This window comes from Pseudophryne corroboree, chromosome 6 (assembly GCF_028390025.1).
Source record: "Pseudophryne corroboree isolate aPseCor3 chromosome 6, aPseCor3.hap2, whole genome shotgun sequence".
NCBI classification, from domain to species: Eukaryota; Metazoa; Chordata; class Amphibia; order Anura; family Myobatrachidae; genus Pseudophryne; species Pseudophryne corroboree.
Window position 1 is genome coordinate 464149790 of NC_086449.1, and position 25098 is coordinate 464174887.

Consider the following 25098-nt stretch of genomic DNA (forward strand, 5'->3'; position numbering starts at 1 on the left):
CTTTGAAAAGCTCACGGCTTTAATATCTAGGCAGGCAATTTGCAAACACGATACATATGGATTACTGGTTGCTTAGAGGCAAATAGAGAGCTAGAGCAAAGTTGGAAGGAAGAGAGACATATAAGCTGTACCAGGTTTCTACTTCTGAAATTCTGCCATATTAGAGCATTGAAATTCCAATGAGAGATCCTTGATTGGTACAGAGGATATATGTCTCACAGTAGCTGCATCTGCTGTTAACCCATATTTTACAGAAGTAACTGCAAGAGTTAATGAGAGTGCAGGGGAGAGGTCTTCGTTCTGTTTTGGATTTTAAACAGTACAAATTCTACATATTATTTTCCCAAGGAAAACTATAAATAAATAGATATATTTAACTAGGCAGATATATTACTTTGATATAATTATTTTATGCTCTGAAAAGAGCCAATTAAAGTGATGTAGTTTCATTAATATTTACTGCTTTGACAGTAATGAATGTTATGCAGAGACAGGTAAGTCAGGATTTCTAGGAAAGTAGCTTCCACACACGATAACCCCAAGGATTTCTGCTGTCATCAATCATATCTGTGACATCAAATTGATAATTAGAGGATCCCTGGCGTCTGTGTGGGAAAAAAAGTGTGCTTCTGCTGTCAGCCCCTGAGAAAGCTGCCCAGAGAAACATGCATGTCGGATGTTACAGGGCATTTCCTCGTATCCATATCAGAGATGTCTATATATAGTTGTGATATTGTATTTTGATGTCGCACATGGAGTGGGCTCTGGAGGCTGGTGGTGGTAAAACTAGTTTCACACACACAGACTGTTGCCTGGTCTAATTAGCATTTGAAAGCATGGCCAGTTCACTGATACAGGTCCACACACTTCCTGTGGAAGATCCACCCACGCAGCACAGGTACAGTATAGCATTTGAAATCACATCTCTCACAGACTCTCTGGCTCCCACCACAGCTTCAGAGACTCTGTAAGAATGCAGCTTCAATCACCAGGTTACTTGGAAGCTCCTCACGATGGCTAAAGTATCGATCTCTCTATATCTAATATAATAATGACATAGAATAGCTAAATATGTGTTTGTGGTAGTTAGAGGGGTATATTCCATTAAAGTCGGATCCATTCCAACATTTATTAGTCGGAATGGATCCGACAACCCCTATTCAATCTCATCTAAAATTCGACTTTTTCAAGTCGAATTTAGATGGGACGCAGAGGAGGAGAAGGGGGGCAAGCCGTGGGGGGACAGCCGGCGGGCATATAGGGAGATCAGCGCTACGGAGTAGCGCTGCAGCAGGATGTCACTCAGCCGCCGCGTGCTTGAGCCGGGTGGAAGCTGCCGTGAGGCCGGGCAGCTGAGTGACATCCAACTGCAGCACTACTGTAGCGCTGATCTCCCTGTATGCCTGCCGGCTGTCCCCCCGTCTCCCTGCGGGCCCCCCCCCCCTCGCCTCCTCTGCGTCCCATCTCAGTCCGACATAATTTTGATGTCGGACTGAGATGGTCGAAAAGGGGGCCAAAACCTGTCAGATTTGGCCCCGTTTTCGACAGCAACACGTGGATCGGCAGCTATTCCGCTGATCCACGTGCTTTTCAACAAGTCGAATTTATCGACTTGTCGAAAAATTTAGCAAAATATTGAATAGGTCGAATCAGGATTCAACCTTAAAAAGTCAAAACCTGCCGTCTTTTCGACAGACGGCAGTTTTCGACTTCAATTGAATATACCCCTTAGTCTGGGAATATAGATAACAATGGTATCTTGCTGTATTATGGATGGCTTTGAGGTTAATGTTGATGGTTTAATTAGGATATTGTGAAACATGTTTGTGATAGTTTTAGTTTTGGAATCTGTAATGGTAGCTGCAATATTATACAACCTTTAGTATAGCATTTGTGGTATACATTTTGTGGATGGTGATTTGTGTTTTGTAATGGCTCATATAGCATGGACAGTATGCAGGATACTGTGCTGGTTCTTGGAATGTGAAATATACTTGAATACGTGTAATTAGATGGACTGGAATGTGAAATTGAAGTCGGTTCTTGGGATGTTTCAATAAATTGGTTAAGTTGGATTGGAATTGTGGAATATAATTAGATGGACTGGAATGTTAAATTGAAGTCAGTTCTTAGGGTGTTTGAATAAATTGGTTAATTTGGATTGGAATTGTGGAATATAATTAGATGGCTTGGATTGAGAAATCAGTACATATGTATTATGTTGTAGTTTATACATTCTGGAATGTAGTGGAGTCTTTCAGAGATATGTTGGTTCATTCAAAATGGCTGCTGCTATGTGACTTTTTATGGCCTAACAAAGAATGCCATGTGCTTGAACCTGGAAACATAGGATAGTGGCATTCTCTTTTGAACCATGTGTTGCAGACTTTGGAATTATGGGAGTTTCCCAAAATGGAGTCTAACTTGTGTCCCATGTGGTTTGTACAAGAGACAATGCAGTCACATGCTGCTCCTCCCCCGCACATCCACACTAGCATTTTCCCCTCTGGGTATAACTCTCTCTGATCTCTCTCTCCCCCTCACCCACATTCTCACACACACACACACACACACACACACACACACACACACACACACACACACATAACCCAAAATCTATATTCCCCTTAGATGTTTCTTCAGATAGATATTTCTCCAGTATTTATTAATAAGTCTAGGGTTTGAAATTGATTAAATCTGTGATTTGCCGAGAGCATGAAGTAATATTTCCCCAGTAATAAATAAGTATACACTCTCACGTACATACACTTCTCACACTTGTCTTTCATACTGTTTCTTTCTTATATAGTTTGAACCTGTGAAAATATTCTATGGTGACTTGCATTGTATTTGACCAATACTGTATAATGATAAATGTGAATTCTATGAGTATCAATTGTTTGTGGAAACACATTCTTACATTTTACATTCTATATGACTGGCGTGCATTCGTCCATGAATAGAATATTCCTAATGATTTAAAGATATATTTCTAGTTACAACCTTTGCGAGTATGTTATTAAAAGGTACATAATTATTCATTTTTATAAAGCACTAAATGGTTAAAATTATACATTTGCTTTGAAGATATGAATTATAGTAATATAATACAAACAATAGGAACAGAGGAGAAAGGAAGACCCTTTATCATCGGACAAACATTGAGCGCTGATGTAGCAATCGTGAGACCTATTAGAAGGTCACATAGTGATTGAAACCGCATTGGGAGGTCCCATTGAATGACCATGAGTAAAAGACCCAGGTAAATATCGGCGCTGCATAGGACCCACTCACTTTTATGCTGCTTAGCAAATTCAGCTGCACTGGTGAGTCCCACTGAATGACGGACATTTATGCTGGGATCACACACACTGAAACACTTAGATCTAGCCCCGCTACAAGGTCTCGTTTCATGTCACGGCTTAATGCTGCCATAGGACCTATTTAATTAAGGAAATTATATAGCGGCTCTAGCTACAGGAAGGGGTCCCGCAGATCATGTACAATTATTATTATGATTATTATCAAACGTGAAATTGTATGAATTGCAGTATTGGAGATTCAAGCACCAGTATACAACTAGCTCATATACCTTACCAGCAAAAGTAAATCCAACTGCATATCATAATTTAATACTCAAAGACAGCACATACAGACGCTGTGATTCGATAGGAATAGAAAACTGCTTTTTATTAATGATGTTTTATTGACTGTGCTGCACTCTAATTAATTAAACTAACAAACGGTAATTACGTTAAAACGGAGCAGGGTCTGTCACATTTTTGATGATCGTAGCAGACTATATATAGATTTTGTATGTTTATTGAAAATCCACGTGTAGCAACTTTTATATCACAATATAATGGTTATTGCCACATTATGATGATCATAGTTGCTTATTTATAAATCTGTATGTATGTTGAAATCTCATCATGAGGTGCGCCTATATGGAGATTAGAAATAGTGACCTATGATAATAGAGTGTCATCACGAATACTTGCAGATATGGGTGCCACTACTTCTACTCCCTTCTTTATCTTTCCTCAAACTTTCAGTGCTCTCTCATCAGCCCTAGTGTCATAGACACTCCCTACAGGAGCTGACAGCAGAAGCACCTTTTTTCCACACAGAGACACCAGGGATCCCATCATAATCAATGCGATGTCACAGATATAATTTGTGACAGCAGAAATCCTTGGAGTTATCGTGTGTGGAAGGTTCTTTCCTAGAAATCCTGACTTACCTGTCTCCGCATCACATTCATTATTGTCAAAGCAGTAAATATTAATGAAACTACATCACATTAATTGGCTCTTTTCAGAGCATAAAATAAATAATTATATCACAGTAATATAACTGTCTATTTAAACATTTATATTTATATTTTTTCTTGGGCAAATAATATGTACCAATTGTACTGTTTAAAATCCAAAACAGCACGAAGACCTCTCTCCTGCACTCTCATTAACTCTTGCAGTTATTTCTGTAAAATATGGGTTAACAGCAGATGCAGCAACTGTGAGACATCGGTGGAATTTCTGTGCTCTAATATGGCAGAATTTCAGAAGTAGAAACCTGGTACAGCTTATATGTCTCTCTTCCTTCCAACTTTGCTGTAGCTCTCTATTTGCCTCTAAGCAACCAGTAATCCATATGTATCGTGTTTGCAAATTGCCTGCCTAGATATTAAAGCCGTGAACTTTTCAAAGGAATCATACTGAGGGTGTTCAGAGGAATGCTTAACTGTACTCAGTTTTGCTAAAATTGTGGAAACTTAGAAATGTTACAGTAAAGCACTGCATCAATACAATATTATTAAGAGTATCAAAATAACAGCTAGCAAAGTATCCAGATTGATACATTCATAGAGGAAGAGGTTTTCCAAATACAGGTTGAGTATCCCATATCCAAATATTCCGAAATACAGACTTTTTTGAGTGAGAGTGAGATAGTGAAACCTTTGTTTTTTGATGGCTCAATGTACACAAACTTTGTTTAATACACAAAGTTATTCAAAATATTGTATTAAATGACCTTCAGGCTGTGTGTATAAGGTGTATATGAAACATAAATGTATTCTGTGCTTAGACTTAGGTCCCATCGCCATGATATCTAATTATGGTATGCAATTATTCCAAAATACGGAAAAATCCGATATCCAAAATACCTCTGGTCCCAAGCATTTTGGATAAGGGATACTCAACCTGTACAGCCATTACAGAATTTAATGACGATAACTGTGATCTCAACATCACCTATACAACTCTGGCTGTATCATGTGATGATTTTATTACATGTTTTATGTTTGTTAGTCTGTGTGAGTCTTTTCTTCTAAAATAAAAGTTACGTGTTAAATACTACAATCTAAGAGTGCCCCAAATAAACAGTTTTCTTTTCCCTTGCTCTACTACCATAAACATATATATATAACTCTAGGGAGCTCCACTGGTCTCTTATATGAGTTTCATACTAAATAAACAATTAATCCAACATTAAAACAGATTAATTAAAATCTATACTGGTTCTTTATTTATGAAATTCTCCTATAGGTAGGTGAAATCCAGTGTACCATTCCCCCACAAAACTTAATTTTTCCCTTAAAATGTAATACTTCAGTTTTGGAAGCGTTCATTTTAAAATTAGATATCAATCCAAATTCCTGCACAGTTTTGAATAGGTTTGGGAGCGCGATGAGAGGATTAGAAAGCGATAGTAGGATATTGTCAGCATAGAGCAATATTTTATATTCTGAGGAGCCAATATGTACCCCAGAGATATCCGGGCAGCTATGAATCTTAGAGGCCAAAGGTTCTACCATTAAGGCAAAGATCAAAGGCGACAAGGGGCAACCCTATCTCATTCCATTTTTTATATTAAAGGGTTGAGATATTAGACCATTCACTAAGACACAAGCTGACAGCGGATCATATAGTGACTGAACACCTGTAAGGTATCGGTCAGAAAGACCGAAGTGTCGCAAAGTGCGATCCACCCGGTCAAACACATTTTTAGTGTCCAATCTCATCACCAGAGAGGGAGTATTAGTGGAATCAACTAAATGTATATATCTATCGCCCATCTGATATTATCAAAAGCTTGTCTGCCAGGGATGAATCCAACCTGATCTGGGTGGACTAGGGAGGATATCACCCCAGCAAGCCGGTTGGCCAGGATTTCACAAATAATTTTAGATCAGAGTTAAAGAGCAATATACAGTAGGGTGATAGCTACCACACATCATGGGATCATGGCCAGATTTAGGTATTCTAACTATATCCTCTTTGGTGGAGGTACTGTAGAATGGTGTTCCTGTTTGTATAGCATTAAATAGCTCATTCGGAACTGAGACCAACACTTGACTGAATTTCTTATAATATAATGCCGGCAGGCCATCCGGGCCATGTGCTGAAGAGTTCTTCAATTACTTCATGGTTACCTCAATCTCCTCTATTGTTATTTCCGTATTAAGTGACTGGTGCTGTGATTCTGAAAGGACTGGGAGGGGACAAATAGATAGAAATTGATCGATACATTCCTGCAATGTCTGATTAAAAAAAACGGTGCAAGTAAGTTATATAGATTTTGATAAAAATTCTTTGAAGCAATGAGTGAGTTGCTGGGGATCATAAGTCAGCTTGTGTTGCGAGTATCTCAGTAAATGAACTCTGCTTGCGAGCATGTAAGTGAGAAGCTAGAAGAGTCCACCTTGTCTCCTTTGGAATAGAATTTATGCTGTAGCCACTGCATAGTTTTAGCTGCTTTGGCGGATAGGATATGATACAACTGGCCTTTCAACGCCAATAGTTTACAATATATTGAGCATTTAGGAACACATTGGTGCTGCAACGTCAGGTCCTCAATTTGAAACTCAAGATCCGCAATTGCCTGATGATCTTTTACCTTTTAGGATTTAGCTAGAGAAGTAAAATGATCACAGATGGAGGCTTTATGAGCTTCCCAAACTACAGCCGGGGAAATCTCCCCTGGTCTGTTCACGACAAAGAAATCTTCCAAATCTCAATTGGTCTTTGCAACTAAATCCTTTTTCAGGAGGAGAGCAGAGTTCAATCTCCAGCAATAAGCAGGAGAAGTAATGGGAGTGGAGGAAAGTGATAACGATACAGCAGTATGAACGGACCATACCACTGGTGTGATCCAGGCTTTGGACCTTGCACTGTGGTAGTATATATTAAAAAGAGGTCTATTTGTGAATGAATATCATGGGGTACAGAATAATGGGTATATGTGCACTCACATGGGTATAATACTCTCTAAGCATTGTAGTAGCTATAATTTGCTATTGACTCTACAAATGCTTAGATCCTCTGATCGTGGATGGGCTTGGTATACATAATTGGGTACGGTCCCAATGTACCTCATGCTATTGCAATGAAAGTATATTACACCTACAGTGCATCCATATGTAAGAGGTAATTTCCTCACCTTAAATGCTTATATTTGTGTATAACAAAGAGTTGACAAATTAATGTTTCATCAACATGTGACAAATGAGAGATATATTATAATTATTATGTATTTATAAAGTGCCAAAATATTATGCAGCACTGTACATTAGGAGGATTGTCATACATATAAATAACATACAATAATAGGACACAAAAATAATGATCTTGTAATCTAATTCCCCTGGAATGCATAGAAAAAGACTCACTATGTCGAAACGCGTCAGTCGAGCTGCTTGCTGCTGCTGTGGTTTCCATGTGTTACCTACTATTAATACACTATTCTTCAGTCTTCACCCTTTACCAACCCAGGCAACATTCCACCAAGGAGGAAAGACTGTGTGATATGCCTAAAATTAATCTGTTTCTGGTAGAGCATTTTAGTATGATTTTAGTATGAACATTCATTTTATTGTATACTTCTTGATTTTAATCCCTATGAAACCATATGAAAAGGTCATGTGCAGTATAGAGTGTTTACTATCCTTATGAGGATCATTTCATCCTGTTCAATTCTAGAGATGATATATGAAAGCTATTGAGGCAGAAACCCACTAAAGAAGATAGAAACATTTTTTGATATGCCTTCTTTCTAATAATTTCTAATAAGTGTATACCCAAGAGGGTGTGGTGCACAGGGGATTGCTGTTGTCCCACAGTGTGATAGCATGTTTTAAAGGGGTGGTGTTCAGTTTGCTGGTGGCTGGGCTCCTGACGACCAGCATACCGGCACCGGAATCCCGACCGACGGCATACCGACAGCTTTTCTCCCTCTTGGGGGTCTGCGACCCCCCAGGAGGGAGAATAGAAAGCGTAGCGCGCCACCGTGCCCGCAGTGTGGCGAGCACAGCGAGCCCACAAGGGGCTCATATGCACTCGTCCAGGTGTCCGTATGCTGGCGATAGGGATTCCAGCGCCGGTATGCTGGCCGCCGGGAACCCGACCGCCGGCATAACATTCTACACCCGTTTTAAAGATGCTACAACAATATAATTATCTGATGATCTACACTTTATTGGGAAAGACACTATGATGGTAAGTCCTGAATAAATTTCTACCATTTGTCAGTTTTAGGGATGAGTTTGGGGCGCGGGGCACCCTGGGTTTGTGGGGCCTGGCTGCTTTGCGGCATCACTTTGTAATACTTAATATTTAATCTCAGTAAATATGTATTGAATGAAATAGAATCCCGTGTATTAAAAAAAGGATTCAAATTCTGCCCCACCAATGATATTAATCATTTTACTCTATATGTAGACTTACAAAAGTTTGTTAGAAAACTATCACTGAAGAGGTTCTTTAAGGATAGTATAGAACAGAATCTAGATAATGAAGTTTCCACTTTTAAGAAGAAATCTGTTTTTTATCCAACCCAAAGTAGAGGGTGTTGCGTAGACACCTTCCATAAAAGTGTTTTGGAGGAATTTAACCTACTTAAGGAAGGAGTCCCCAATAAAATTAACAACTTAAGCAAGAAGGAATGGGAATGTCTTAAAAATCTACAAGAGAATCATGAGATTATCCTTAAGCCAGCGGATAAGGGGGGAGGGATTGTAAATATGGACAGGGAAAATTACATCAATGAAGGGTTACGACAACTTGAGGATGGTATTACATATATTAAACTTAAGGGTGATCCATCGAATAGTATTTTCAAAGCATTCGATCAGCTAATAGGTCAATATACAAATCTGGGGGTGATTGATGAAAAGATCTCCCAGTATTTGATAAATGAAAATTTCTCCATCCCAGTTTTATACCTTCTCCCCAAAGTCCACAAAAACATTGCTAACCCTCCAGGGAGGCCAATAGTGGCAGGGACTATTTCCATCACGTTGAATCTATCTGCATATATAGATCATCATCTGCAGCCCCTGGTGATTCGGGGAAAGTCACATCTCAAGGATACCAGAGATATACTTAACCACCTTTCAGATCTTCAATGGGAAGATGATTATATTATTATTACTGCTGACGTGGCTTCCCTGTACACTATTATTTCCCATGCAGATGGTCTAGAATCTATCAAAGTCACATTAGATCAGGAAAACTTTGGTAATGCACTGTCTAACTTTATTCTTGATGGTATTTCATTCATCCTCAAGAATAATTATTTTAATTAAGATGGATCCTTCTACAAACAACTGGTCGGTACCACCATGGGCACCAGGTTCGCGCCCAGCTACGCCAATTTGTTTATGTCCAGGTGGGAGGAGTCCCACGTGTGGACAGGTCATGGCTGGAGCGCGAACCTGGTGCGGTGGTGGCGGTACATAGACGATATTCTTTTTATTTGGAAGGGCGATGAATCTGCCCTTAATGAGTTTTGTCAATATTTGAATGACAATAATTTGAATATTCAATTATCTTTTGAAAGTAGCCGTCAGTCCGTCCATTTTTTGGATTTAAATATAGAGATATTGGAAGGAGTTCTCACTACCAGTAATTATGTAAAACCAACAGATTGCAATACGTATATACCCCTGGATAGCCTCCACCATGGTTAAGAATTTTGTAGATAAGGTGTATGAGGCAACAAAACTGCTTCGGATATCTGAGGAAGTGGGCAGTATAGAGAGATGTACACTACTGAAGGATAAAGATAAGGCAGTGAACAATTCCACAAATTTCCAAGTATCCTTTCATACACAATTTAATAAACATCATAAAAGGATCGAAGGAATTATGAGAAGGAATTGGAATATCCTTCTTAAAGATGAGACTCTAAGGAAAGTACTACCTGAAAAACCTAAATTCACTTACAAAAGGGCACCCAATATTAAAAATAGCCTTGTATCAAGTGCACTACATATGGATGGGAAACGATTTCTCCCTAGAAACAAAGGTTTTTACCGATGTGGGGATTGTAAAATGTGTAAAGCCTGTTCGAGCTCTGAGTCCAAAGTAACCAATTTCTGTTGGGAAAAGAAAACTATTAAAATAGATGAATTTATCACCTGTCATACAGACTATGTTATATATGGTATAATATGCAAATGCAATTTACTATACATAGGTAAAACAAAACGTCAGGTGAAAATTCGATGGGCAGAGCATGTTCGCAACATCACAAATGGAAATATCAATCATCCTTTCTCATTACACTTTAAAGAGAAACATGAGAAGTCTGTGAAAGGAATAAAAAGTTTTTGTGCCATAAAATGGATAAAGAATAATTGGCGAACAAGAGATAGAGATAACAGGCTAGCAAAAGCAGAAATGAGAAATATTTATGAATTTAATAGTCTTAAACCTTTATGGTTTGAATCATGATTTCGAGATTCGGTGGCTCCTGTGATATTTGTATAGCAGGGATCATCATCATTTCGAGATCAGATGGTTTTTGTGATATATCCTATATTTTCCGGTATCAACATTATATTATTTACTATTTATTATTTGTACATATTACACTGTAAAATGGATTTCTCTGTCCACACTATGTAGTGCTGGTCCAATTATGGTGGGCTTTTTTAAAAAATGTCTAAGGATATTTAGCTTTTAAAAAATGGCTAAGGATATTTAGCTCTACAATCATAACCAAAATCATTGTTAACATACAGATTTTGGTTTCATGCTTGAAAGTATCTAATGAATCCTTAATATATAATATTCTGGAATCCCGGGGGCCATTTTTAAAATGGGCAAAATTTAGCCCACAGTGAGTACAAATGTGTCCGCCTCTAGTATTGATTATCAACTTTAACTTATATATATATAGTAAACCGTATGGTTGATTAAAGAATGTTGTCTATTAGACATGTAGAATCTGTAGGGAGGTATCGTGCTATTCAATCTCAGTTGAGTATATACGACGGGTTTCCATGGAAACGCTATGAGTTGCGGTGGGAGGAATCCCGGACACGTGACTACATACGGCTGTGCGTTTAGCCTGTAGCCATGGAGATGGTGACGTGGTTGTCAGGTGTGACGCACGCTAGATTAGCGTGTGTCACGTGATCCTGACTTCAGAAGTTCCGGCCGGGTTACCATGACAGCGGGACGCGTGGTCGGGTAGTGGGCGGCGGATATTAGCGGCCTGACGTAAGAAGTTCCGGCCACGTTACTATGACAGCGGGACGCGCTGTCGGGTATTGGACGGAGGATATATTATCCGTTCTTATTGGTTATTTGGATATGTTACCATGGCGATAGGCCGTAGGAGCATATCGTTAGTAGGATTTAAGTATGAAGTTGGCGCCAATTATGCAAATAAACCATAAAGGGTTCACATTCTATTGGTGCATTTAGATGTCTATCAAGTAAGATCTTAACTCATTGGTTAGAAAATTATTAGGTCTCTATTATTTAAGGGAGGTCAGTTTGTGGATTCACTTCATCCAGCTGACCCTATGTGAGAGGCTGCACGCCAGTGGTATGTTTTATGTCATGTCTTTATGAAATTGTTTATGGGAATTTTATTTATATGGAAAAGTCTTTTATTGATGCCTTTTGTATTATAGTTAAATACACTGTCTAATCTTGATAAAGACGCCGCCGTGCGTCGAAACGCATTGATACGATACAGTGTAAATTGGAGTTCTTAAACCAGCGTATTCACTGAGGGGATTATATGGCATTGTGATATCCGGATGTTACTGTGTCAGCTGAAGTCCATCTGTGTTCCCCAATTTGGGTACGATTGGTTGTTTGTTTGGTTTTAAAATAATAAAGGGTTTTTGCGTGACCCTAATTGGTTTCCCGTATTTTAATTTCGCATATAAATCCATGAGTGACATCGATCTCACATGGTCTAATGAGGAGAGAATAAAACATCATCTCCAGTAAAGAAACCTTTATGTGTTTTCTACTACATTTAAAGAAGTAAGCATACACGTAAGAATTTACGTTTAAGTCCTCATCACTTTGGGTGACCCCATAAGAAGGTGGACGTCGGACCTTTTCTGGGACTGTTCTATCACCTTAGTTTCCCTCCACACTGGGGAAAGAACTTTTATCTTATATACAGTATTACACTATTTTGTGTTATATCTTTTTATTTCATGTTAACAATGTCATCGGTGTGAGGACTACTCAAGTGAAGGAGCATTTGGAGCGCAGAAAGTGAGATTGTACCATTCTTTTTTCCACTTTGTAATACTTAATCTTCTTTAGCACCTAATCATTTTTATACCTATGTAACACTTTTTTACATTCTAATTATTATTTCTCACCTATGTAATACTCTTAACACATAGCTTCTTACTTATGTAACACTTAATAAAACTTTATATGCATTTTTATTTTTTCTGTGTGGAACTACAAGATTCCGTATGAGAGCACCTCTTATTATGATTGGAATTAAAGTGTGCAGACCAGGCAGAGCCGGCCCTAGCCAATTTGATACCCTAGGCAAAATTTTGTCTGGTGCCCCCTAGCACCGCCGCTAGCTTTGCATCTGACCCAGAAACACTTAGGCAGTGAGGCCCACCAGGGGGCAGGGGTTACCCTGTGGGCCAGTTCAACCCTGCATAATGGCACACAGTAATGCCCATAATACACATAATTCCACACAGTAATGCACCTGACACATATGCCCCACATTAGTAATGCCCATAATACACATAATTCCACACAGTGATGCACCTTATACATATGCCCCACATTAGTAATGCTAGTAGCCAGAGCCGGCCTTAGCTATAGGCAGGCTAGGCATTTGCCTAGGGCATTCAAGCATGTCTAGGGGCATCCAAGCATGTCCCTGCAGTATCTCATGCTGAGAGGGACAGTCCGCAAACTAACTGTTACTTTCCAAATGTATTCAATCAGTACTTGTATACACTGCTGTTTACATTTGTCAAAAAAAATGCACACTGTGCCATAAACTTCCTCTGACATGCTTGAATGCCCCTGACTTGTGAGACCTCAGACAGACAGCAGAAGCCCAGTAAATGCAATTCCTGGACCTGTGACATTTTTACTGACTATATAAGGTTATTACTGGATGGCTTCTTATGATAACACATGTGTATTTTGGAAGACTGCTTCACAGAAACCTGACATCACCTATACTGCTTGTGCACATGGGGGAGGGGGACCCTGCCATCCTGTGTGTGTCCCTTATCCCTGTGCAAACCCCAGGTGTCTGCAGGGGCATAACATGGGCAGTGTTCTCCCCACACTTTATTTCCTAGTCAGTCCATACCGTAAAATTCCCCTGCCATCTAGCACTGTAACGTGGTCAGTAAGTTGCGTTGTGCTATTTCTATATGAAACATCGGTGCAGCGTGACTTTTGGACACATCAGACTGGAGGGCAGAGCATTTAGCTCCCACAGTATAAAGTAAAGTGCATGCAGTTAACGGGAGTAACAGACACCAGCAAACACACTGAATAGTGAAGAGAATGGACAGTTTCTACATGTTTGATACTGATCTTTTTGTATAACCAGCAAGTGTGGCAGTATCTGTGGCAGTATATGTGTATTATGGGCATTACTAATGTGGGGCATATGTGTAAGGTGCATTACTGTGTGGCATTATGTGTATTATGGGCATTACTAATGTGGGGCATATGTGTAAGGTTCCTTTACTGTGTGGATTTATATGTATTATGGTCATTACTGTGTGGCATTGTGCAGAGTTGAACTGGCCCACAGGGTAACCCCCCGGTGGGCCCCACTACCTGAGCGTTGCAGGTACAGATGCAGAACTAGCGGCGGAGCTAGGGGGCACTAGACATAATTTTGCCTAGGGCATCAAATTGGCTAGGGCCGGCTCTGCTAGTAGCTTTTTTTTATAAAACTTATATTTGCTTGCTGGCATGCTTGCAGTCCGGGTGCGCGCCTATGCAGCTCCCTGGATCCGTGACTGCATTTTGTGAGATAGGGATGGCAGGACGGGTGGGTGGGTGCGTGCTTGCGCTCGCACCAATTAAAGGGGCACCTGTACAAGGGATGTGACCTCACAGGGTATGCCATCCTGGCAAGGGAATTTTACGGCATGAACTGACTAGGAAATAAAGTGTGAGGAGAACACTGCCCATGTTATGTCCCTGCAGACACCTGGGGTTTGCACAGGGATAAGGGACACACACACAGGATGGCAGGTTCCCCCTCCCCCATGTGTACAAGCAGTATAGGTGATGTCAGATTTATGTGAAGCAGTCTTCCAAATACACGTGGTATCATAAGAAGCCATCCAGTAATAACCTTATATAGTCAGTAAAAATGTCACAGGTCCAGGAATTGCAGTTACCAGGCTTCTGCTGTCTGTCTGAGGTCTCACAAGTCAGGAGCATTCAAGCCTGCCGAAGGGAGTTTAAAGAACTTTAAGGGAGAGTGTGCATTTTATATGACAAATGTAAACAGCAGTGTATACCAGTACTGATTGAATACATTTGGAAAGTAACAGATAGTTTGCAGACTGTCCCTCCCAGCATGAGATACTGCAGGGACATGCTTGGATGCCCTAGACATGCTTGAATGCCCTAGGCAAATGCCTAGCCTGCCTATAGCTAAGGCCGGCTCTGAGACCAGGTCTTGCCACTCCTCACACCCAATATATATACAACACTTTATACAGTATTTTCACTTTTCTTTTATGAGGACCATTAATAATACTTAAAGTCTCCCCCCCCACCTCCATGTAAAACAGGGGCAGTACGTGCCGTAGGCGCGCAAAAAAATATAGGGGCATGGCTTTGTGGGGAGTGGGTGTGGCCACAAAAAAGTACCACAGCGTCCCCTTTTTACACATTACGGCAGACAGCGTCCCATTTTTTACACATTACGGGAGACAGCGTCCCATTTTTTACACATTACGGCAGACAGCGTCCCATTTTTTACACATTACGGCAGACAGCGTCCCATTTTTTACACATTACGGCAGACAGCGTCCCATTTTTTACACATTACGGAAGACAGCGTCCTCTTTTTACACAGTACGGCAGATAGCGTCCCCTTTTTACACAGTACGGCAGACAGCGTCCCCTTTTTACACATTACGGCAGACAGCGTCCCCTTTTTACACATAACGGCAGACAGCGACTCCCTTTTTACACAATGGCAGACAGTGACCCCCTTTTTACACATAACGGCAGACAGTGACCCAGTTTTACACATTACGGCAGACAGTGACCCTCTTTTTACACATTGAGGCAGCCAGCGTCCCCCTTTTTACACAGTACGGCAGACAGCATCCCCTTTTTACACATAACGGCAGACAGCGTGCCCTTTTTACACATAACGGCAGACAGTGACCCCCTTTTTACACATAACGGCAGACAGTGACCCTCTTTTTACACATTGAGGCAGAAAGAAAGAAAGAAAGAAAGAAAGAAAGAAAGAAAGAAAGAAAGAAAGAAAGAAAGAAAGAAAATTATACTTGCAGTCTACGCTGGCTCAGGCTCCTCATGCAGCTTCTGGCAGATGATGATCCCGGGCAGGAGAGAAGGAGGAGGAGGGAGGTGGAGGAGGGAGCCACAGCAGCGCTGTGTTATTGGTGGAGGCGCTGCTGCTGCTGTCCCTTTCCTTCCCCATTGGCTCTCTTCCGCCGCTGTGAATGCTGGGATGCGCTTCCCAGCATTCACAGCGGCGGAGGACAGCCTATGGGGAAGGAAAGGGACAGCAGCAGCAGCAGCGCCTCTACCAATTACAGTGCGCTGCTGCAGCTCCCTCCTCCCCCTCCCTCCTCCTCCTTCACCCCCGTAGCCGCTGCTCCTCTACTGTCCTCGGTGGCAGCTGTGTGCTGCGGGCAGCGGTTGCCCGCAGCACACAGCGGCATGTAATGAGTCAAACTGACTCATTACATGAGAATACAAATTTTATCCCAGAACCGCGCTTACAGGTAACGATGACAGCCCGTGTTCCCACAAAAAAAAGCCTTCACCAAGACTTTCACTATACACCTTAAAAACAAAAAATGAGAACTCGTGGCGCTACCGTAACCACAAACACATTCAGAGAGGTGGTCTATGATTCACAAAAAGACCAGAATGCAATACACTTACATAAATGATACTGGATTCTAGAAAAATAAACAGAAATAAACACAATAGTGTAATATGTAGTGATAATATCCAAAGTGTGTTTTTATTGGTTCCACTCACATAGAGAGACTTGTATCAATGCATATCATCCTCATACGAGGTATATCCAGAGATCATCAACCGGATAGTAGATGGGATTATTCTGTGTGTATTATCCTTATAGGAGGTATATCCAGAAATTCCCAACGAAGTACTAAAGACAATTGGTATATCCAGAGACAGAGTCAGTAAATGCTAAAAGCACTGGAACTCCCACATAGGGCCCACAATTGTATCCAGAGGATTTCTCAGGCTGCAACCATGTGTGTAGGAGTTTTTAGAATCAGTGCTTTTAGCATTTACTGACTCTGTCTCTGGATATACCAATTGTCTTTAGTACTTCGTTGGGAATTTCTGGATATACCTCCTATAAGGATAATACACACAGAATAATCCCATCTACTATCCGGTTGATGAGTTTTCATGACTCATTACATGCTTTGGGCCCCTAGTCAGTGGCGGGCCCCAGTGCAACGCACTGGTTGCACTGGCGGTAGTTCCGCCTCTGTACACTGGCTGGCTGCACCCTACTTAATCACTGGCTAGTTTGTAACACAGGTGGTTGAGGCTCAAAAGTACACTTGTCTGTGGCTGGCTGTCAGTTTCAAACAGTACTCACTCACACCCAGGGAACGGAATTTGAAGCTGGCTGTTCCTGCTGTAATGGCTCCTCACTCTCCCCCTCAAGATGGCTGCGGCGTCCGCGCCTATCATCAGGCCTGGCGGTGTCCAGTCCTCCGGCTGTGGCGTCTCGACACTCGATCTCCAGCAACACTCCGCTGCTCTCTCTAACATCGCTGTTCTCACTGCCCAGTGTCTTGCGGCTCTCTCTCTTTAGCTTAAAGCTCCCGTTCTGCTCTGCATTCCTCCATCTGCCAGCACACACCACACTCTCCACCTTCTTCTCCCCAGCAGGCCTTGCTTCTATCAGCAGCCTATCAGCCTTCTCTCCTCAGGCCACGTGACTGGACCCAGGGCTGCAGTTAACTTCTCCTGCCCCAGCACTTCTGCTGCTGCGGAGCTCTACAAAAGTTCTTAAAGTGGCACACACACATACACAGTTCGGGGGTGCCAAATTTGCGACAATAGCTTTGGACATTGCTGTGTTTGATGTAATCAATAAACATCTTTAGTACATGCTTGCCGACACTCCCGCATTCCGCGGGAGGCTCCCGTATTACCCCTCCGTCCCCCGGTCCCCCGCCAAGTTCTCCCAGTCCCCCAGATTCCCCCAGCCCCGTCTGAAAAAATCCGGACAGCGCATGCACGAGTCCGGCCGAGGTGTAGGCGGAGCTAAGCAGGAGCTTGCAACATTGGCACCGCTGGGGAACCTCAGAGCCTCCCAGGCCAGCCCAGCAGAGCCTGTAAACAGCCAGCTACTATGGAGAGTTTACAGCGCTGCTCCCTCTCCACTGGCCGTGGCAGAAGCAGCGGTACCCTCCCCCCTCTCATGTTGGGAGCTGCAGACTGACATCCAGGAAGGGGTGTGATGGGGAGCTGGCACGGAAAGCAGCTTTGGTCAGCTGGGGTAGTTTGACAGTCCAGGTTGGCTGGGAGCTCATAGGAGAGGCTGTAGGAGAAGGAGTGGCCATTCCGAAGGTCAGTGTATATGGTTCTAACTTAGCAGCTCCACAGGCTGGCACTGAGTGTAGGCTGCTACTGTGCTGTGGGGTATTTGTTGGCTGGCATTGATCTGTGTATATGTGTGCATGTGTGTGTGTGTGGGGGGGGGGACTGGCACTGACCCCTATGTGTGTGTTTAGGATGGCACTGACCTGTGTGTGTGTGTGTGTGTGTGTGTGTGTGTGTGTGTGTGTGTGTGTGTGTGTGTGTGAAGGGTGGCACTGAACCTCATATGTGTGTGTTTGTATGCTAGCAGTTACCCCTTACCCCTATGTGTATATAGGCTAGCACCAGTGTGTGTGTGTAGGCTGGCACTGAGCCCTTTGTGTGTAGCCTGAAACTAACGTGTGTGTGTGTGTGTGTGTGTGTGTGTGTGTGTAGGCTGGCACTCCCCCGTGTGTGTGTGTGTGTGTGTGTGTGTGTAGGCTGGCACTTCCCCGTGTGTGTGTGTGTGTGTGTAGGCTGGCACTCCCGTGTGTGTGTAGGCTGGCACTCGTGTGTGTGTGTGTGTGTGTGTGTGTGTGTGTGTGTGTGTAGGCTGGCACTCCCGTGTGTGTGTGTGTGTGTGTGTGTGGTGGCACAGACTCCTGTGTGCTCAAGCAGTGGAAGTTATAGAAGCACGTGAGGGCTCATGTTGAGAGAAGTCAATCAGTGTTAATGATCACATAAATTAGCAATATTTTCCGACTGCCCATATACAATCCCCCTCTGGCAGTAATTTAGGGGTAGATGTATCATCTGGAAATAGAATTTGACAACAGATGAGAACCACTTGGCCCATCTAGTCTGCACTGATACCGCCCTCTCCCTCCCCTCCATGTATTACTAACTATTTAAAAGATAGCATGATGACATGCAGGGCAATGTATGAACGATCAATAGCACTGACTGTTCCGATACCTGTAAAATCGAATTCAATAGCTGCATAGTGGCGATGCCCACACACCACAGCAGGGGTGTAGTATGGCTGACCGGCGGTCTCCTGACCGCCGGTCAGCTTACCGACGCCGGGATCCCGGCAGCATACCGACGCGGGGAGGGGAGAGTGCAGCAAGCCCCTTGCGGGCTCGGTGGCGACCTGCGGTCGCCGCGGGTTCTATTCCCACTCTATGGGTGTCGTGGACACCCACGAGTGGAAATAGTCCCTGTTGGTCGGCATGCCGACCATCGGGACAGTGACCCGTCGGGCTGGTGGAGGAGGTCATGTGACTGTCGGTCAGCTGACCGGCGGTCACATGAATACCACCCCCACAGCAGGGACAGAGCTGTCCCTGGCTGTGGCGGGTGGCGGCTCTGGGCTGCATAGGAGATAGTGAGAGTAGCAAGATCCTGCACATGCGCAGTGGAGCCGGCCGGGCAGGAAGACACAGCACATCAGCACTAAGCTGATGTGCTGTGTCCTAAGGCGGGGATCACCGGAGCGGAAGTTTTCATTCCCCTGCTTCTGGAAAGAAAAGATATTCTTACATCCTGTCAAAGGAGCTTCCTGCTTCGCCTCGGTAATGAGGCGAAGCAGGAAGTATTATAGCAGCAAGATCATTTCTGTTATAATACATTGCCCCCTTAGTTTCCACCTGCCACTGCATAATATCACCCTAAGCTGCAATTGACACGACCATAGGTGGAGATAGACACACCCCTTAGGCGTAGCATGACATATCAGCTCAGCGACGCTCTGTGCGACTTCTCATACCACTTAGAATCTCCCTGAAACTAATTTCCAAAAGTAGGCAAGTATGCTTTAGTCATGAGGATCAATGATCCTTAAGCCCAGTACTCACGGGACGATATAGGAGAGATGTGTGCTGAGCGAACCGCTCAGCACACATCTCTCCTGCCGCTCAGCACAGCGCGATCTGTGCTGAGCGTGCGGGGGAAGATGGGGGGCCGCTCATTTCACCCAGCGGGTGAAGTGAGCGACCCGCTAGATTGGCCTGCATGCAGGCCAATCTAGCAGCGGCGATAGCGATGTGCGGGGCCGCGCATCGGTATCGCCGAGGGGGCTACACACGGAGCGATCATCCCGATATTCTAAGCAATCTAGTCAGATTGCTTAGAATATCGCTCCGTGAGTACCCCCCTTTAGCCTGCAGTAATTAAATAGACATGCTTTGTAATCACCATAGCAAGATATGGGACCTGCAGTAACATGCAAAAAAAGAGAAATAAGTGATAGCTCTGCAGTTTCCCTGTTGTTAAATAGGGAGAAGCATTGATAATCCCTTTCTCCAGCAAAAAAAAAGCGTTATCATTGATAAATAAATATACCGCTTGTACTTAACTGGATTTTATCAGTGATGTAATACATAGTGAAGTCACTGTCTCTGGAATACTATTTGTCTGAATTACTGAAAGTAAGTGAAAACAATGGGAGCTGATACTGTAAATGTGTACTCAAAATGGGTATTACAGTACTTCGGATTGCCTTCTATAAACATGGTTGATATTAGGTCTAAGGGGGAGAAACCGGAAATCAGTTCTCTTGTCTCTCTCACAGGTCAAGTTCTCTTTAAACCAGGAATGATAAGACTAGGATCATTTATCTAGCACCACTACAGCCAATATCCCATCAAAACACTGTACAGACTAAGGTTTCATGTGATATTTACATATGATAAGACCTCACAGCTGCTGTTGGCATTTGAAATAATTTAGGACACTATATTTTACTTACTATCTGAACAGAAACCAATAACTAGTGATACTGTGGTAAAGGGCCTGATTCAGATGTGGATGCAGTGTTGATGTCGTACACAAATGGCCGATGTTTTAGTCTGCACATGCATCTGAGTCACACCACACATGAGTCCCAATTATCTGCGCACGGAGACCCAGCATAAAATTAGATGCACTATACAAGAAATTTAAGGGGCTTTCCTGGGAGTTAACAGGTGGGTGGCAAATGTGATACAGGTATGTCTCGGGCGTGGTCCTGAAAGCAGCTGCATTCATAGATGGACTGTCGCTCACACAATAGGCCATACTTAGATAGAGAAACTGCTCCTGCCCTAGGACTTGGTGTACATTTCAATGGTGTGGCCAATAATGCGTCTAAATATGCAGTGATGGAAAGCCGCTGTCCTAAGATGTTGCAGGCTGGCCTCTCAGTTGTTTGAAAATCAGACGCGGTATTAGCATAAAGACACAACAGTCTGGCCCTGGGCATAGGCAACCTATGCACTTGCCTAGGGTGCCCTAGCCTCCAGTGGGACCCTGTGGCAGATACAGGGGTGGAGGGCACCAGGCAGGCACTGGGCATTCATCATTATGACAGTTCAATTTTGACTCCTCAGATAACTAACGAGAACTAAAGCAGGCAGCCCCACACCAATCCCAGTGCTGCCCGCTCCATGGCCTCATCGACAGATGCAAGGTAAGACTCTTACTGTGAAGTGAAAGTCTGAGAAGAGACAAAACAGGCAGTCTCGGCAGCACAGCAGCGGTTCCTTTCCCTGCTATTTGCAGCGATGTCACTGTCAGACTGTAAATAGACTCAGAGGAGACATATAGTCAAAAGCGTAAAAAAAGTTAGTACATGTCGCACCGTGTGTACACAGCTTGTGATACCGATGCATGCTCACACGGGGGCCGGTATCGCAAGAAAAATAGCCTGTGCAGGTAAGGCAATTTTGACTATATTGAGTTCAATCTAGTTTCTAGTATAGTCAAAATCGCAAGTAAATAGTCAAAATTTGTGGTTCTGGGCTGAAATCGCATAGTCAGGGACTAAGTCAAAATCTCACTGTGTGTATGCACCTTAGAGAGTAATAAATTGCATGGTGATAAAGTACCAACCAATCAGCTCCTACCTGTCATATTTCATACACAGCCTGTAACATGGCAGATAGGAACGTGCAATTTATCAATCTCAAAGGCTTGATGAATCTGGGCCTAAAGGCCCGTACGCACGATATATCGCGGGACCGTCGGCCAGTGTGTACGGCCGATACGTCTGTGAACTCCGTCGTTCACCGACGTATCGCGTCGGCCGCGCAGCACAGCCGACGGGCGACGGCCAATATATCTAACGATATATTGGCGCGTCGCTGTGTGTGTACGGGGCGGTCATCCGACCGCCCGTACACATGCGGCGGCGGCCGGCGGTGATTGACAGCTGAACTGGGCGGGCGGGCGGGCGCCCGCCCGCCCAGTTCATGACGTCAGTCCCCCGATGGATCGGGCAGTGTGTATGCACAGCACACTGCCCGATCCGTACATAGATATATCTGCAGATCAATTGATCTGCAGATATATCTATTAGTGTGTACCCACCTTTAGTTTTACAGTTGATACTTCTTAGTACAACTCTTGAGAGCTCCCAAATATATAATTTTTGAGGGTGTTTAAATAAAGGTAATAAACAGTCATAGAATAAGTCAATGACACACCTTAGTGCAGACATTCTCTTTTCTAGAAATGAAAACTCATCATTTCAAACATTGGTGCACATTGCTAGTTTGATTTTACCTACAGTATGTCCAGTAAATTGTACTCTGGCGATAAGAAGGAGTATTTCAGTTTGTGGAGGAATTGCAGTCTCTATTTCTCAGTCGCCAATGACCTTGGCAGGTATGCAGCTTTAGTATCAGACTCTCCTTTAGGCAGTGGATGCAGCGCAATAAAGTTCAGTTTCTCTGTCTCATGAGCAGGTATCAGGATAAGTGGGGTTATTTTGCTTGGTCAATGGGGTCAGTTCAGCAATTATTAAACACAAATTACTGGTCTGGGAGCTGCAATATGTGCCAGTTGTTTATATAGAGTTCTGTTTTCGTGGCAGAGTTTAATTTGGTGTGAACACCCACCTCTGTCCGATGCTCAGTCAACTCAGGACCGAGTGCAGCTGCACTGATAACACTGACACACTGTACCTCAGTAAACTGGGTACCTTCAGTACACTGGGTACAGCTTGCTCAGTTGATTGACAGATGGGACGGGCTGTGCTCTCCTCTCTCCCCTGCAGTGAATTAGTGCAGCTGCTCTGCATGCCAGGGACGTCACTGCTGCATGCTCCTCTGACATCAGTACTGTTCTGCTCAGCTCAGCCCCCCCCCCAGGAATATCTGCTGGGCACTGGGCATGTGCAGCAGCTCCATTCCACCCTTTAAACTGCATGTAGTGGCTGCTGGCCAGACTGCGGGACCATTGTGTTTGCCTATTTAAAAAAAACATGGGCCCTTAGTGGGGTACCACACATGTAGTAAGGGTTTGTTGACATGAAATACATACAGGATGGCCACCTATTTGGAGGAACGTCACTTGCAGGTGTCCAAACTGGTACATATTGTGACCTGATGAGGATGGCGGCCGGAGGGTCATCCTAATTGTGCAACAGTAGTATTCCTGCTTTGGCTACAATCTAATAGCAGGATTACAGTGTACTGAACATTTGTTTAAAAATAAATAAAAATGTTTCCTACTCAGTTTGGAAAGTAGAAGCTGCTGATATGTTTATTAATGAGGACATGAAAATGTTATGAGGCATATGTAATGGCGTCCAAATTTGTCGAAGGTGAGGGATGCAGTACAATCTCTGAAATCATTTACAAGGCAAAACCATGATGACGCTTAAAAAAAAAAAGCCAGAGATCGTCCGGCATCCCGCACCTATGGCAAACACGGACCTTATTACATATGCCCCTATATTTGCATATTGTTCAATTTCCTTTAACTTGTTCTAAGCAACTTGGGTGGTTATTATCTTCACTCTCCTGCCATCTGCTGCAACGTGTATGAATGGTGAATTGTGATTTCCAGCATCTTCTGTGCTCACAGTGCAGCCACACCTAGTGTCGTATTCCTGGCGTATCTGCTACTGTTTCTTGCAGGGGGAGAAAGGCGCGTTTGCTACCTATTCAGAGTTGGTCACTGATTGCGTTTGTAGCCAACTCTGCATAAGTAGTAACATTTAAGTTTTTTCCTGGATGCTTTTAACATTTGGAATTAAACTCTGAATGAGGTCCCCAGGACTCTAACTATCATGCTGATGTTCCAGATGTATTATTTCATTATTCCATAGAATGTTCTGATCAAAGCATATAATCCCATTACGCATTCCAGTCCAACTCCTCCCCTGGACACATGCCCTTGCAGACAGTTATGCAAAATCAAGTGAGAGGATGAAAATATGGAGGAGAGAGAAGAAAGTATCTGCTGCTTGCTCCATATTTGCCTTAATATACAGACCTATAAGTGTATAAGCAAAATACTATACCTCAGTAATGATCATGTTGTCAATGCTAAAGTTTACCACAAGAAATGGAACCAAATGTTTTCAGTGCTGAAGATTTACCACAATAGATGGAACCAAAATCAGTTGTAGTAGTTGTATTCAAGAATGCATAGAAAATGGTTTTGTTTTTTTGTTAGCTAAAAAAAACAAAAATACATAACAGTGCTTACATACACATATCCCTTGGAAAATGTGGTGTCCTCAAATCAGGATAAATCCTTATTTTTGGGATCAGTATGATATTCCGGCTGTCGGGATCCTGGCAGTCAGGAAACTGACGCCGGGATCCCGACAGCCAGGATGCCGGCGGCGAGCGCAGCGTGTCCCCTCGTGGCCTCGCTGCGCTCACCACGTTTCTGGCCCAGTGGGTTATATTTCCCCACGGGTGGTGGCGTGGACCACCACCCAAGTGGGGATTCCAGCCGGCAGTCGGGATTCTGGTAAATTGACTGCCTCCCCTTATTTCTTCTCACTACTTTGATTTAATCAAATAACAATAGTGAAACAATTATTATAAACCAAGTAGGCTGATGGTGATGCAATGCATTGTGAAATGTTTGTATGCATGTAAGGCTAAGTAGCCACTTTACTTTGTCAGTACCAGCTGCTTGGTACATACGGCATAGCCGGCATGTGGAATATGGATCTTGTACACTTATGAAGAGGTATACAAGGAGCCTCATTTAGGGTTGAGCACAATTTATAGCCCAAACTTGGTCATTTTGAGTTGCACACAATAGCAAATTTAACTTAGGG

At 43.1% G+C, this 25098-nt stretch overlaps 1 long non-coding RNA gene across 2 annotated transcripts in view; it reads left to right on the forward strand.

Moving 5' to 3' along the window:
- Nucleotides 1-788: 788 nt before the first annotated feature.
- The window catches only part of LOC134932608 (uncharacterized), a 37844-nt gene continuing 13534 nt past the window's right edge, over nucleotides 789-25098 (forward strand). For both annotated transcript variants that reach the window (XR_010179423.1, XR_010179424.1), the window contains exon 1: nucleotides 789-898. This is a non-coding gene — a long non-coding RNA (uncharacterized LOC134932608). The remainder of the gene's footprint in view (nucleotides 899-25098) is intronic.